At 48.9% G+C, this 17,046-nt stretch overlaps 1 non-coding gene and 1 pseudogene across 1 annotated transcript; one reads left to right on the forward strand and one right to left on the reverse strand.

Moving 5' to 3' along the window:
* Positions 1-1,833: 1,833 nt before the first annotated feature.
* Positions 1,834-14,866, reverse strand: LOC137163331 (C-type lectin domain family 2 member D-like; annotated as a pseudogene).
* A 681-nt stretch (positions 14,867-15,547) lies between these two features.
* On the forward strand, positions 15,548-15,731 carry LOC137163332 (U2 spliceosomal RNA). The gene has a single exon (XR_010922686.1). It is a non-coding gene; the product is annotated as a U2 spliceosomal RNA (small nuclear RNA).
* Positions 15,732-17,046: the final 1,315 nt, after the last annotated feature.

The raw sequence follows: 17,046 nt of genomic DNA on the forward strand, positions 1-17,046 counted from the left end.
AGCAGATTCTTGCTGGCACCTGAGAGCTGCATTAAGCTCTATCTATGAACAATACCAGGGATAGAAACTTGTCTCGAGGTATGAAGGCTTTGGCCTGTAGCATGTCTAGGTCGGCCCCTATGAATACTGCATCATACTGGTCATCATAGCCACGGTGGGATGCATGTATGGAGAACACGTGAGAAGTTGTACATGGATGCTGGAAAGTATGTTCTCTAGGTCCTGTTGTTAAAGGCAGGTCATTCGAAGGTAGCCTACCTGAAGACAAACTGATCCAGATAGGAGGCGGGAGACATTTCTCTTCATGGTGGACCCTTGTGTGTGTTACAAGAGGAGTCTATTAGCAACCTGAGTCAAATCCTAACAAAGAGCAGATGGAGACTTCAGAAGGAAACTAACAGGAAGAGGTAAACAGCCGGGGAAGGGTGATGCTGTTTTAAGGCGAAGGTCAAAGGTTTAGTCTGGGACATTGGGGAGTGCAGAGACACCCCCTGGCATCCTTCAATCTGTGAGGACAAGGTGCCAGTGGGCTTGATGTTAGGAAGGGAGGGATCTCAGCCAACCTGGCTGAAAATGCTGGGAAAAGGACTAGGGGTAAGCTAGTCTGTAGGAGACAGGAGAATGCCTTGTGGGTTAAGTTTAGGCTCTAAAAAGCATGTGGGTTGTTCTCTCACTGTGATGCTGATAGCAAGCAACAAACCTCTAGCAGTAATGCACTTACACATGCAGGGACACACCCAACTGAGTTACATGAATGCTTTCCCCAGCTGTTCATGAACCAACAATAGAGGCAACAGCCACTTCCCCTCCAACTCTTCAGCCCTGCACTCCAGAACGGTACCATCTTGAGCTGATCAGAAGCCTGGCCAGTGTAAAGTTCAATATTCAGTTCACCACTTCAAAGGCAAGTCGACATGCAGCAGCCTTTGTAACCTGAGCAGATTTCCGAGTCACTTCACTCAAAACACAGTTTTAGGTGAAATATTAAAACATGTTTATTAACTACAGAAAGATAAATTATAAGTGGTACTGGCAGGTTACAGATTCTTAACACAGAAGCTGAAGCACTTCTCCAGCCCAGGACCCCTTCCCCAGTTCAAAAGTCTTTGTCCTCCAGAGGTGTTTCCAGGTGTTGAGTTGTGGTGGGAGTGAAGCCAAGTGATGATGTCACTTCCCTTCTTTTATAGCTTCTTCAGCATAGATCTTTCCAACAAGCTGTGACTGTGGGCATCCACCCCCATTGGTTAGGCAGTGTCCATTGACTACCATGAAGACTTCACAGAGAAAGCACATAAGCAGTTTGAGATAGTGGATTCTCTCCTTGTTGGGTGTCAGTGAGCCATTAAGGCCACTCCATTGTTACACGTGACAGGCTGGCTTTGGGGGTTTCCCACCTCACAACATATTTTAGTAACATGCACAGCACCACTTCATCACTTCACATACGAAGATTGCACATACAATCCAACAGGACGTTAATGTTCAAGAGATCAAGACTTTCAAAATGAAACCTCAAGGCATACTTTGTACAAAACAATGATAGGACAGGGCTGAATGTGGGGTTCCAGGGGACAGCTTTGAGGCACAGTCTCTCTCACTTGAATTTCTGTTCCTTGATAATATATTTATAGAGCAAACCAGGGTAAGTTTGTCAAGGTGCTGTGTTTTAACCAGAGGGTGATCCCGAGTTGAACCTTGTAAGTTCATGTGTACGATTCCTTTGGGAACAGCAAATCTGAGTGTTCTGTGAGTGTGCAGTTGAACAGGAGCTAAGCACTGCAGAGGGACGCTCAGAGAGAGAAAGGCCTGTGAACTCCGGAGTCCCAACAAGTCTCAAACTTGTGATTCCATGTCATGTCCTTTCCCTGCCCCTGTTATTTGGGCATCAGGTTTGCTGCAGATCCAGAGTTTCTCTGTGCCACACCTCGAGCTGCTGACCCAGTTCTCATCACTCAGATATGCACAGTTGCCTCCTCCTCCTATCGAAAACCTGCAACACAGACAGCGGGGGCTAGAGTCAGGGAGTGCTGGGCATTTCCCATCAGTTACACACACAGGCAGGTCAGCAAAGGGAGGAGCTGCATGCACGGACATCTGCCTCATTTCAGACTCCTCCCTGGCAAAAGAGGGAAAATAAGAGTGTAGGAAGATAGCAGGTGCTGCAGGGCAGGGAGAGGGGAAAGGGGCTGGGGGCTGAAAAACAACAGCTGGGGCTTCCAGTGATCTCTTTATGCTGGGTGGATATTTGGCATGACTTACCCACCACTCATCTTTGCCTGATGCTCTCACCTAGACACATCTTGCTCTCCAGTCCCTTTTGGCCCAAAGGGGAGAGATTCTACAGGCCTCTCTCATGTGACAGCAAACAGCAAAAGCTCCCCACAGAAAAGAGTTTGATAGAATCCTCCCCAGGCAGCTCTGGGACTGTCAGAGTGTTGTGAGCCTGTTTCAGACCCCAGGGGCCGTCAGGACAGATTCTTAGTAGTGAAATGAGATTTCTCTCTAGCACCTTCCAAGGGAGAGACCCGGAAGTTACACCAACAGTGCAGAGCAGATGTTAGTCTCCATACTACGCAGTTCAGAAGAGTTAAGGGCTTTAAATTCCACTGACACAGCCCACTGGGGAAGGAGTTCTGGTTAACGTCCCCTCCAACGGAGCAGCAGCCTTCCCCATGTCCAGGACTGTGCTATATTGTAAACCATTCGGGGAAGGAACCATTCAGCCACAAAGGGGAGAGATTGCACAGGTCACCCGTACACACACTGCGTGGCACCCCCCACGGTTAGGTACATTCTTGTTCCGTTGGCAGCACAGTGACACCTGTGAGCTAACACTGGCAACGTTACTAGAGGGAATGGGGCTCACTGGAGGTTGAATTCGGTGCCATTGGGCCATCTCCAGGGCTGGCCCAGCTCCCTCTGGAGGCCGATCCAACGGTCAAAGAAGCCCTTATAGCGCAGCAGGAAACCCTGAAAAATCAGACAAACCAGATTATATGTAGGCCCCTGGCTGTGGTGCTCACCTGCCCTGCTCTGTGTGGCCACTGCTCAGAAGTTCAGGTTTGGATGGGCCACCCGTGGTTTGCCGGCTGAGAGCCCCAGGTCCGACAACACCAGCCCAGCCCGGGCCACAGGGAGGCTGAGAACCAGTCAGGCTAATGAGCCAGTTGGGGGTCACAGAGACAAGATTTTCTAGAGCAACAGTTCTTCCCTCCACCGGCCCCTTCGAGAACAGCTCCGCCCTGCGACAGCAGCCTCAGCCAGTGAGCCAATCGCTGGCCGATAATCCCAGTTTGCTGGAAGCCCCATCAGACTGGGACCTGCTCAGCTGGGAGCCTACGGACATGTGCAGGAGCTGGGGGCTGCTCAGAGGCCATCTTCACCCCCCTCCATCTCCATCCCCACATCCGTGTTTACATGGACAGACCTGCCCCTGCCCTTCTCCAGTCTGGGCAACTCTGGCGTTGCTGGCACCTGCCAGGCTCCTTCCCAGCATGTTGCACATGGCGCCCCCGCTCAGACTAACAGACGGGGGCTGCTCTGAGGAAGGGCTGAGCACTCTCCGCAGAGCCCAAGAGCCTTAGTGCTTCCCCGGGCAGGGACACGGAGCCCCTCCGCCCCCCATGGAGTCAGTGCCTGTGGTGAGCTGGGGAGGCAGGTTCTCGACAGGCAGTCCAGTGGCCAGGGCCAGCCCAGCCCTACAGAGAGGGATCCTCCCGCCTGGGGCTCTGGGGAAGAGGAGGGTGGGCTGGGAGTGAGGGATCCCCGTGACCCCTGACTGTGAGCCCAGCTCTAGCCAGGGCTGGGATTTGGCTGCCAGAAACACTCTCAGGTTTCCCAGCATAAGAGGCAACAGGGCAATTTCTGGGACCCTGGGGCTGAGCCCAGCCTGATTCCAGCCCTGCCAAGCCCCGTCTGTTGGGATAAAGCATCTGCCACTCACTCACCTTGTCCTGCTCACTGTCGATCCCAGCCAGGGAGGCGCTGAGTGAAGAGCACTGGCTCTGGCTGTAGTCCAGTTCCCTTCAGTCTCTGAGAAATAATAGCATTTCCCTCGGTATCTGATCCAGCCCTCGGGCAGCAGGACCCAGCAGGGGAGGCCAGAGCAGCCAGAGGTGGTTTGGATTTTTCCACTGAAAATGAGGTAAGTAATACAGGGTCAGAGACTGTGTCCCCCCAGCCTGATTCTGTATCTGAGCAAATGAGGGGGAGACTCCCTCAGATCCAGGCTGCTGGCTCCTTACACCCCTGGCAGCTGTGCTGAGGGAGGAAATAGGCCATTTGAAACAAGATGGGCAACCGACCCCCTCCTCTTTAGTGGCTTAGTTTCTGGGGGTCAAATTCACTGAAATTGCAGCTAACAAGCAACCAAGAGCAGAGTGTGATCACACCAGATGCACCATGAAGGCGTGGAGCAGGCAGGTAGGGGGAGCATTACCCAATGGCTGGCAAAGTCGAATATTCAAACCAAATAAAAATAAAGATTGTGTGGGACGTTGGGTCAGCTAACCCAGCGACATCCTGCTAACCCAGCCAGCTGGCTCCCCTGCCAGACTCTGTGCTTTACAGATGTATCTTGGGATGAAGATGGGATTGGACTCACATTAGAGAACAAACCCCAACAGCACTAATCTGTGCAAGGGACAGGCTCCCAGAGAATCTGATGCTAGAGCCAGTCCAACAGAGATGTGTTTAATGTAAGTGTCTGCACCAGTGAGAATTCCAGGGATGTTCCCAGCCCTGAGCGGGGGGGACTAGCACAGCTCAGAGCATTTTATCCTGTGCTTAAAAGAAGTCCGTGCAGAGGTTTAGGAGCCATGTGAATTAGTTTTACCAAGTGCTGTTCCCAGAGACATAAATAGGTGGCACCAGAAGCTCAGAAATGGAAACCGTCTACGAAGTTAAGAGGAAGGCAAATTCAGGGGGCACCCGACTCTGGAAACCTCCTTTTGAAAGCCCCACCCCCGCCTTCTTCCCCAGTGCAGCAGCAGGGACAGTTATGCAAAACTCCTTGGAAAGTCTCGCTGAACAGTGGCGTACTGAGGGGGCGAATGGGGGGGTGGCAGGCCCATGGGCGCAGGCCTGCAAGGGGGAGGTTTGGGGGGCGCCACGCTGGCCCTTCACGACGCGCAGGGGGTGGGGGGCAGAGGAGGCTCTCAGGGGCGCAGAGCCTGCTGTGACCCCTGCCCTCTGGAAGGGCCAGCCCGGAGCGCACTTACCCACAACTCCAGCCCCGCAGCATGGCACCGGCTGATATGGGGCAGCCTCACCCTGTCCTCCATTTGTCACGATGGGTCGAACTGGCCCCCACCCCCGGCGCCAGGCTGCGGGTAAGTGCAGAGGGGTGCGCCAGGCCAGCCCTTCTCAACAGGTGGAGGGCGGGGGGGTGCAGGAGGCTCTAAGGGGCGCCCCTCAGCACCTCCCCCCCCCATGCATCATAAAGGGCCGGCCCAGGCCCCCTGTGCAGACCAGGGGGTTGAGGTCACCCCCATCAGAGACAGCACCGGGCTGCCGGGCTGCAGGGGGAGAAGCGGGCGCCATGCACCAGGTAAGTGCGTGGAGTGGGGGGCGGAGGAGCCAAACCTGCATTTGAGGCCTCACACTCCGCGCAGATACAGACCCCACTCCCTGGGGCAGCTGGGGGGCAGCAGTGGGACCCCTCCTGCCCTACACAAAAGGTGGCGTGAGGCGGGGGGGGGCGCAAATGTTGGTTTGGCCCCTGGGCGCCAGAGACCCGCCGTATGCCACTGACCCTGAAATTTAACCCTTTCAGGGAAGGAGCACCAGCTGGGTCTAACACCAAGGACACATCGGAAGGTCCAGTGCAGTAGGTTAATGCTCAGAGGCAGAGTTATTATGTCTAACAGCTAAGTCAGGACAAGCCATTTTAGACCCACTGGATTCACTGGTTAGTCACTTCCCTGCCTCCCCAGACCCAGGGGAGCAGAGACTGGGTGGGCCAGGCCCTTACCTGCTAGAAATGCTGCTGCTAGGGTAGCGATGATGATCAGAACTGGGACTGTCACTGGGACTAGGACTTGCCAGGAAACACATTTCCTGAGCTCATCATTAGACCCATGACCTGAAAGAGACAAAGCCTGAGAGCTTCTGGAGAGCAGACACATTAACAGAATCAGTGCCTGAGTGTCCATCGAGGAAGAATCTATTGTGACTCCCAGGGTGCTTCCTCCCCCCGCTGTGTACAGACAGTAATTACACCCCCCAGTCCGAGGGCTAAACACAATAATACACTCGCCCAGTCCCAAATCACCCCCACACTCGCCCAGCCAGCACATAGTTAAATGGCTCCTAGGACTAGTACCACTGGACTGTTGAATTTCTCCCACTGCTCCTGCATAGACACTCAGATCTACTACCCAGACTGACTCTCGGCTTACAGATGAGCAGAGAAGAGAAGGGCTGGGAATGTGTCACACACTCACCTTTTTTCTGTCTCCTACTGGGAAGAAGCATTTTGAAAAAATAATCAGACTTTCCCCACCCACTCAATGCTGCACCGGCACTGATGTAGCATTTCAGTGATGACACTACCTACGCCAGAGGTGGGGCTGCTGTCTGAGTAGCTATTCCACCTCCCGCAGAGGCGATAGTGAGGTTGAGGGGTGCAAAATCCATCTGGTGTCAGAGCCGCCTGAAGGCATCCCCAGCACAGACTGCAGCCTCTGACAATCTGAGAAACAAGGGGTTTGGTATTTCTGTTTGCAGCTACAATATAGTCAAGTTCACAGCATTTAACAGAAGAGTCACTGGAAGACCCTGCGGGGAGCCATCCTCGGACAGACCCACTGGGTTTTCTAAGGCTCCTTCTCTAGATCTAAGTGCAGTTACATGAGGGCAGAGTAGTAAAGGCATCAGATGTACACGAGGAAGATCTATCAAGCTCCTTCCAGTCCCACATACAGGAACCTCTGTGCTGAGAGTCTGAAGCAAGCCCCAGGTCCCTCAGACTAAGGACTGGCCTTCACTCTCCTTGTCTGAAGAAAGTTTCCTTTGAAATCTTGATTCTCAGAACAGAGGGGATTTCCATCAGTGACAGTGACACACCAACAAAGGCACTCGGGAATGACTCCTGGCCGCCTTCATGGGAGATGAAGCTTCCAGCTCCAGCATGTGTGAGATTTGGAGATCTCAACATCCCCATCCCCCTCTTCCTGCACATCAGCTTTAGGAAGAGCTTTCCCCAGAGCGCAGGGCCATTTCTCACAGGCACAGCAACTGCACCAGCAAAAATGCAGGAGCAGATGGTGATACCTGCCACTCTCAGACTTGGGTTCATTTTCATCCACACGCAGGGCCCTAGTTCCGTGCAATGGTTTGGGTGTGCACCTCTCACTTTTCTCAGCGAGGGAACACAAAAGAGAAGCAGACCAGAGGGAAACAGGGACCAGGATTTCAGAGGGGTAACAACCCCTGCCCACTGCAAGACCTTTGGCCAAATGCAGACACACACAAAATACAAGCAGCAGGAACAAGCTGGGTACCTATTCCACAGGAGCTCACTGGCACACTGTTTCCTGCAGCATCCACACAGGTAGTTTGAACAGTTCCAGGCACTGCTGAAAGCATGTCCGCTTCTGGACATGCCTCAGTGACTCTGCCCAGCCTCTTCCCATCGCCTGGCTCCCATCTTTTTTCCACAGCTTAAGGGGCTCCTTTAGCTGCTGTTCCACATCAGTGGGACACCCTCCTCCTTCCATCTCTCCTCTCACACCACAAGCTTGTGACACGTGCTAGTCTCCAATCAACTCCATGTCAGGGGCCACGACATCTGATTCAGGACTTGTCTATATTCAGATCTACACTGGTTTAGTTTACTGTCGGATGTCAAACCAGTGCAAGTGTTTGAACCAGGCTGATTTGATTCAGCTTAAGTCCTTTAGGAAGTCCTTTGAAGCTAAACTGAAATAAGAGTGTCCACATACACACTTCCACCAGCTTAACTCCACTTTGCAGGTGCAGATGTATGGGTAGATGAGTCTTCAGAGGCTACAGGGTGGGTTTCAAACAGCGGCAGATGTCCCAGTCCCAACTCCAATCTCTCTGGTTAAGGCAGACTCCAATCTATAAAAGAGTGTACAAGGCAGCACCATTCATTTGTGATGAGTCATTCTGCTCTTTCAAAGACACCCAGGACCACTGCAAGTGCAAAAACAGAATGTGGTTCTCTGCCCCAATGCCAGATTACCTGAAGAGCCATCCCCTGCCCCTCCCCTCCCCAGTCATTATCAGTGGGTGCCATAATAATTAAACCTTTCCCTTCCCACCAGCCCAAACCATGGGTGAGATGGGGCAACACAGAGATTTTTTACCCCATCACCCTCAGGAAACCACCTCTGGGTACAAGTGGGGTAGGAAGCACCCACACTTACTGACAGCCAGGTTCCCTCAATTGTTCTGTTCACTCTCAGAAAAAAATGATGACTTTAAATTGTTTTCTTCATTTTGTTATTTGAATTACAATATTTTTCCTTTTAAAAAATTAACCTGTTTAAATGAAGTCTGAATTTAATACATAATATGTTAAGGTCTAAGAATATTATAACCTTTTATAATATTTAAATCAAAACTCAGTATGTTGAATCCATGAGCCCATATAAAAAATTTTGAGCTTTTCTGTATAAAAGAAAAAAATCAAGAGGAAAAACATCTCACTTTTGATGTCAAGATTCATACATACGGCACAATAGGCCCTCTGAGCGACCCAGGGGCTATGCTACTGGGTGCAAGATTGTTTAATAAAAATAAATTCCTTATGCCGCTTTGTGTTTAATTAAATTCCAGTTGCCATCCTAATGCAGCTTGACACACGTCACCAGCAAAAAGTTAATTATCTAGTAAATGAGCAAGATCTCGTCATTTTCGAACAGACTAAATTCTAACAAGTCCAATGAATAAGAATCTGAAAATATTAAGCTACGTTAGTGCATCAATAGATGTCTATAGTCGCAGTGTAACATTACCCGCCTAGGTCAAGGTTTTCAAAAGTGGCTAGTGAATTTGGGCGGTCAATTAGAGACACCTTAAAGAGGCACCCACACTCTGAAAACGAAGCTCAGCACTATGTGAAAAGTCAGGCTTCTTTTAAATGTCTCAATCCAGACTCACAAGCCACTTCTGAAGAATCTTAGCCAACATGAGTGATAGTAACCATGAGCATTAAGCTGTCGGACCTGAGGAACTGCAACTCATACAAAATCCAGCAGCACACTTCCTCAGCAACACAGGATGCTGTGAGTACATCACACCTGTCCTCTACTCACTACATAGGCATCCCAGCCATCGTATGAAGGTCAAGATCTGAGTTCTCTTCTTCAAGGTGCTTGACAGAAAGGGCCCAGGACACCGAAGATCTCACTCAACTCTGCTCCCCAGGCACAGTGGCACTTTCTACCTGAAGGTTAAGTTAGTCTTTTATCCCCATGTATTTGTGTGAGAACACCTAAAGCAAACCCATCTTTTTCATGACAAAACAGTATAAAAGGTTTTGAATAATCAGGCAAACCAAGTGCAGGTGCACTAGAAAGTGCGTGTTTTACAGAGGTAAAAGCTTGTTCTGCCTCGGCAGACCAGGGAAGAGGTTCAGGAGTCTCAAGCTGAGTGAGTTCCTGCAGAGGCTTAACAATAGAGGCATAGCCCAAAATCCATTGGCGGCAATAGCCTGCCATTCCTAAAAAGGTCCTCATTTGTGACACAGTAGTGGGTTTATGAACCTGCAGGATAGCCTGGACTCAACCTTTGGAAAGGTGTCATTCACCTGTGGAAATGTCATGGCCCAAATAATGAACTTGGGGCAGACAAAGTTGTAATTTTTCCTTAGAAGCCTTGTGTCCCTTTTAAGCCAGAGCAGAAAGTAGGGTTAAAGAATCCTTTTTACAGGCTGTTAAAGAAGGAGAGGTTAAGAGCAAATCATCCACATATTGAATTAAAACAGAACCTTCTGTAAACACAATATCATCTAAATCTTTCTTTAAAATCTGAGAAAAGAGAGACGGGGCCTCGCAGTAACCTTGGGGCAGGCGAGTCCATGTGAATTGGAGTCTCTGTAAGTAAAGGCAAAGAGAAACTGGCTGTCAGGGTGTATAGGAATAGAGAAGAAAGCAGAGCATAAATCCACAACAGTAAAATACTTGGAGGTTAGTGGAATACAAAACAATATTGTAGCTGGATTAGGCACAACAGGAAAGGTAGGTAAAACAGCAGAATTAACAACTCTTAAATCTTGTACAAAGCGATAAACGTCTTTCCCAGGTTTCTTAACAGGGAGAATTGGGGTATTACGGGAGCTTTGAGTAGGCACAATAATTCCTTGTTTCCGAAGGGCTGTAATCACAGGACGTATTCCTTCCTCTGCTTCAGGGCGCAAGGGGTGCTGAGGAATTTTAGGCAGAGGTGTGGCTGGGTTTAGCTGAATTTTAAAATGTTGAGCTGTTCTAATTTGTCCAACCTCATTGGCATGTTGGGCCCAAAGAAGGGGTGGGACTGCTGATAAAATTTCTTTCTGTATGTTGGATATCTCAGGATCCTGTCTTTGTTCAGGAGGTACAGCCAAAACAGCAAGTTCATTTTCATAAGGAAGATCCAAATAAACCCCATCTGGTGAACAATAAATAGTGCAACCAAGCTTACAAAGCAAATCTCTACCTAACAGGCTAACTGGAGAAGAAGGACTTAAAAGTAAAGTATGCTGATCAGAAATAGGTCCCAAAGAAACAGAAAGTGGTTTAGACACCCGGTGCGGTACTAATTGGTTAGAAATTCCTACTGCATTTACAATTTCAGTAGATAAGGGAATAGAGGAAAAATCCTGCACTTTTAAGGTGGACCTGCTAGCTCCAGTGTCTATAAGGCATTCTACTGGTTTCCCATTAATAAGACAAGACACAAAAGGACCTGATTGATCTATCGACAAAAGGGGTTCGTTGATGAAGTTACTATTCCTCAGGCTGTCCTAATAAGAGGGTTGAGTCTGGTTTTGGGGAGAAGGAGGTGGTGGCCCAAATGTCCACTCCCACTGGCCAGGTTGGTTTGGACAATCTGCTTTCCAGTGTCCCACCTGTCCATAACAGTGGCAAGAGGAAATTCCTGGGGCCAAAAAGGTACCATGTGTGACCCGTCCGTGCCCAGGGTAGCCAACTGATAATGCCAAGGTCAGGGCAGGCTGCAAAAGGAGAGCAGATTCTCCCCACACTGGTGGGTGACATTGAAGTCGGGCTTCCCAACCAGCCACGAACTGCTCCTGATTTCCCCACACTGGGCGTCCAGAAGCCAGTCCACGAATGCCCACAGCCCCCTTCACTGCATTTCAGCTCCAGGCTCCCAAATCAGCACTAGGTCCAGTAAAGAGACCAGTTACTAGAACTCTATGCTCTTTACTAAAAAGGTTCCCTCTGACCCCAAGGGGTCAGCCACAGCACCAGGTCAATATAAGTTTGGATCTTACCTAAAATACCATGCTGCCAGCCAATCCTTTAGTATCTAAAACTAAAGGTTTATTGTGAAAAGAAAGAAATAAACCATGAGAGACGTGTTAGAGGATTAGAGCAATCACAGATATACAAATGATTAAAAGTCCATACATATCACGTTTCTGGAAGAAATGTGGAGTTGCAGGCTTGTATAGTCCCCTTTGGTTCACATCCAGTACCTGGATGGGTCTAAGTCCTTCAGTTCAGTTGCAAGATGAATAAATCCAGAGGTAGGTGTGTGTCTGCAGCTGGACAGGATCATAGACAAAATGGATTCTGTGGTTTGATCTTATATACCCTCTGTCTTTTGGCCATTGTCTCGACAGGTTATGGATCCCCCAGAGTCAATAATCAGTCAGTTGGATAATACAACAAAATTTTATTAAGGAATATGGGGTACACGCTGTAATACTTAATACGTAGCTTAAATGATTATCATATAAAGCAGGCAGAGAAACAGGCAAAGCAGTTACTTTCTATATCTCACCACTAGGCACAGAAGGAGTCGCATGTCATTCGATACGGGCCGGCTTTCACGTTTCGCGCTCAGAGTACGGGAACGGGAGAAGCGGGGCGGTCCAGGTGATCAGGCTGGCGAATGCTTTCTCAATTTGGGCATGGGGCGTACCCCTTTTTATACTAGAGAATACAGCACAAGTTTGGTAGCTCTGGATTGGGGGAGGGATATACATTAGTACGTGCCAGACTATGACGAGGCCTGTGGACTTGGGTAGAGCTGTTATGGCACTGGATACATAGCTCGTTATCGGTGGGCAACAAAGCTATCTGAGAACAACAGAGGCACTGGGGTGCGTAGGTGATTTTCTTATAACAGCTGTACTGTTATAACAACTAACTGCTGTAAACAACAGATGCAGCCTAATAAGGTCAGGTCACGGTTTTACTGTTGGCACCGAGCAGGTGGGGGGCGAGGGTTGGGCATACGCTGGGAATTCTGCTGCAACAGCCATGTGGCCTGTGAAACTTACAGGACCTAAAATGGAGTCCAGAGCCACATAAGCAGGTTCTGGTGACTCATTGGTGATGCTGGCTTCTCCCTCTGGGTCCCTTGCACCTGGGAATGCCTTAATGGGCCATTATGCAGGCCATTGTTCTGTGGCCATCCTATCTGGGGTGTTGCCCAGGCAGCACAATTTGAAACACAGATATCTCATATACATCTATAACTTCCATTTCAAATATCACACATGAACATAAGTATTATTATCTGACTTAGCATATTATAATCTTCTGAACAGTACCTGACATGGCATATCCCACATGGATTATTATGATTCTGCCATACTGATGTCACCCAATATACTAAATGCCCCCCCACTCAAGACAGCCTGCATGACACCATGTCCCACTCCATGATCCCGTCCTCGACCCCTAAAACCCCCTCTATTAATTCCTTTACCTCGGGCTTGGTTGGGGTCAAAATGCTGTATTTGAAGAGCCATTAGTTTAATTTCTGAGATTTCTTTCTTTTTTTCCTGGCAGGCAACACAATGATTTGCAATACTAACAAGTTCAGCAAGTGGTTTAGTTTGCCAGCCTATTGCAATTGAACGGAGTTGTTCTTGAACTTTAGGCAGGAGACCTTGAACAAAAGCTGCAGCAACGGCTTCAGTGGCTGTATCAGCTGCATTCTCCATGCCAGAATGCCTGTCAAAAACCATTTTAAGGCGGTCCATATAGTCTGCTGGAGGTTCACCTTTGTTTTGTTTACAAGTATTTATTTTTGCCCAATCTGTTTTCCTAGGACAGACATGAGAAATGGCTTCTATAAGTCTAATTTGGGCGGTATCCAAAGCTTCCAAATCATTTGGGTCTGCTTGAGGCCAGCGTCCCTGTATTTCCAAGCGCTGGCGCTCTTCAGCAGGCATGACAGCTCTCATTAGTTGATTTAAGTCTGCCCCGTTAGGGTTATAACAATTTATAGCAATTTGTAATTCTTCTTTGAATTTCAGAGGTTCTTCTCTTATGTTAGGAAATTCTTTGACTAGATTCCTTAAATCTGTTGGTGACCAAGGGGCATGGACCACTATCAAGCCTTCCGGTCCTGGCAGTTGGTGAAGAGGAAAAATTCCCTTTGAGGTAGTTGTCAGAGGCTTTTGGTGTGAGGTAGAAATCAGGGTTTTTTGATGCTGGGTATGAAAGGCTGGACCTTGTGGGCTTATGGTGTTTAAAGTCTGATCCAAAGCCTTTTCCTTGGGACTGCCAGGTGGAGTTTCTACCTGGGCTAAAGATTGTTGTGCTGGGGGCGCCCCTGGGTTGTTTTGGTTATATGGTGGTGGAGGAAAAGCACTGAAAGAGTCTATTATATCCTCAGCCGTTCCTTCCTTGTCCTCCTTTTCAAGTTGGGGATACAATGGAACAGATGGCGCGCTAGGTGGGCAAGCCTGGCCAGGTTTATATTGGGTCTTTAGCGCCTTTATCTGAATTTTCAATTTTTCTTGGGAGTCCTTCAGACTTCTTACCCGGGATTCATGCAGTCTTTTAAGGGTTTCCTCATACCAATCAAAATATGCATCCCATTGAGCCTGTGTGGATGACTCTAGGGCTCCGCGGAGGTGTACAATTTTATCTAGACCAAAAGTTCCAGTCAAAGGAAACTGCTTACTAGGATCATCTCTGGTATACCTATTCCACTTAGCCAAATATCTGCAAGTCTTTTGGCCATAATGTGTACACATATAAAATGCTGGGGTTTTCTTTGGTGGGAGGGGAAATCCTTTGACCCTCCGACCCCCATTTTCTCAATTCACACGGGCACAATCACACAGGGAAAGTTCATAAAGGGAGTCCTGTTGCCAACAGGGCGCATCCGAGGGAAATGCCAAAGGCACTCCAACGGCGTCTCCTACTGTGGCTTCAGGCTCATTACTGTGGATAAAGGGAAGGAAAGAAAGACAGTCATACCCACTGGGTCACAGGGTTCCCCCGAGTCCCCTTGCGATCAGTTCTGCCTTTTAGACAGCCCTGGGGCAGCTGAACTCAGTTTAAGTCCTAGACCTGGTCAGCGGTTATAATCTCAATTCACACATTATAATCTCAATTCATACATCCCAGCTGGTTACAGTATCAATTCACACACTGGTTATAATCACAATCACACACTGGTTATAACCACAATCACACACACCCAGCTTTTCAGAATCTCTTTTGACTAGTCACCTTTATACCTTAACCAGTATATCTGATGAGCCTCCTTTCAAAAGTTTGGATCATGTCAGCCACTGTTCAGGATTTCCAACCCCACGGGAAGTCCTCCACCGAGCACCCCATCAGAGATTTCAAAAGGTCTCTTACCTTGGGGTGGCACGCCGGGCTTCGGAGGGAGATGGCTCGCAGACTGTGAGATCCTGACTGGGCATTTAGCGATCCGAGTCACGGCACCAAAGAATTGTGGAAGAAACGAGGCTTCACTCTGCGTTTTTAGTTGAGGCTCATCAGAGATCTGAAACTCTTTTATGATTATGAAGCACAAGCATATGCAAGGGGAGAGCCACTGACAGAGTTGCCTCTGGTCAGTAAAGGGTCTTCGCCTTCAGGCAAATTTTAACATATATTTATAACAGTGTTAGAATTACAGCATTCATTCTTCTTATCATCTGTCAAGGTTACAGACATAAGCGAACTGCAGTACAAGCATTTTTCGGTTCAGATAGTTACATTTTTCAGCACTTTCTCATTCTCTCTTTTACCCCCTCCCTTTACCCATGAGACATACTTTTCTTGACCAAAGTTTCAGGCCTAAGCAGTTTACTTCAACACCTGTATATTACGTCTGGATGACCAGAAACACTTTTCTTTAAACTCTCAATCTGTTGATTTTTAAATGTTTTCTTTAATAAAGCATTTTAAATCTGTTCTTATCAGTTTAATATCTGATATGTTAACCGTCAAACCTATTATTCCCTATCCGGGATACCACAGATTATGCTTTCCTTGTCCTCTCTAATTTCCAACCAAACTCTGTACCCACTGATAATCTGTACATTATGCTCAGATGTTGAGAAACTTTTGTTTAAGCTCTGTACCTGATCAATTTTAAAAAAACATTATTTTTAATAAAAGTTTTTAAATCTGTTCTTATCAGTTTAATAGCTGATGTGTTCTCTATCTGAGAACTCTGTATTACATGGATTTTTTGTAACAGGGAGATGGAATAGGGACTTGCTCTGTCCACTCCACTCATCAGCCTGGTATTGCAGTACTTCCGGGAATGGTGCCCCTCCCCCTGGGGAGAACAAGCTGGTGAAAAACAGAGAAAAATAGTCACAGTGTACAATGTGCGTGTGTATTTTAAGGTAATGTTCAAGTGTTAATTATACACTGATTTTATTGGCCTTTATCCTTTCATGGGGCTTTTAGTGTCTGGTTTCGCAACATGAAAAAGTTGCTGTTCCCTGCCTTTCCCCACATCTGGGTTTAATTTAGGGAACAGTCTCTGCAAATGTGTTACCCAGACTAGGCAGAATGGCTAGGAGTAGAAGAAAAGCAAGGGTGTGGCCCTTTACGTCAGACCCCTAGAGTTTAAAGCCAGCTGGGAGAGGTGCGCTGTGCAGGGGCGTCACAGAGGGTAGATTTCTGAGGTGGTGGCAAGGCTCAGTCCAAAGCCTGGAGTAGCAGGGACATTAGAGATAAAACAGCCTGACGAATGGAGGAGTGGGATTGGATGATGTGATTGCCCACCTGGCGGAGACACCTGGGCTGGCGCCAGCCTCTTCCCCGTGGAGGGGCTGAGGTGGGCTAGACAGAAAATAGGTGCCCCAACTCCTCTCCGTGGCCCTGCCTTCTGCTGCTCCTCCTCTGGAAAGTGCCCCCCCCTCCAGTAACTCTGCTCCTCCCACAAGTGCCCCCCTTAAGCAGCACCCTGGCCAGATTAGAAGCAGCAGCAGGGCAGTGCAGCTCGGCTCTCGTTCTGGCTGGTGCCATGGTGTGGGCAGCTGCGGCCCTCCCCGTCTCCTCCAGCTGCAGCTGGTGTCCCCAGCACTGACACCAGGATAGAAATAAGGGTGAAGCGTCCCGGAGAAGGTGCCAGTGACAGTGCAGAGCTGGGACCTGTCAGTCACATTGTAAAATGAGACCTCGCCTGCCTCATAGTCCAGGAAAATCCCCACCCGGCTGGGCCTGACGCTCACGGGGAAAGGGGTTGGGGGGGAGGTGAGGGTCACGTATCTCCCTTCCCTGAGCCGCACGGCCCAGTATCCATCCTCAGGTGTGAGTTTGACCGTCCCCTTCCTGCTCACAGATTCCCTACAAACCCCCAGAGTCCAATGAGTTTTGTCTCCCACCTCCACCTCCCAGTAACGCCTCCCACCCAGGAACCTCTCAGCACCCAACACACAGACACAAGGATCAAATCTCTCAGGATTGTCGGGCAGATCCTGGCGTGTGTCTCCACGTCTCACACGTTTCCGATCCTCAGACAGGATGAGCCAGGGATTTGCCGTGTCAGGATCCAGAGTCACGTCCACTGGGGAGAGAGTCACAGAGTCAGGGTCGGGGCAGGGGCTGGTCATGTGGATCAAAGTGAAATTAACCTGCGTCC

The sequence above is a fragment of the Emydura macquarii genome, unplaced genomic scaffold (assembly GCF_026122565.2).
Source record: "Emydura macquarii macquarii isolate MOO-44397 ecotype Brisbane River unplaced genomic scaffold, CSIRO-AGI_Emac_v2 contig_2525, whole genome shotgun sequence".
Lineage (NCBI taxonomy): Eukaryota > Metazoa > Chordata > Testudines > Chelidae > Emydura > Emydura macquarii.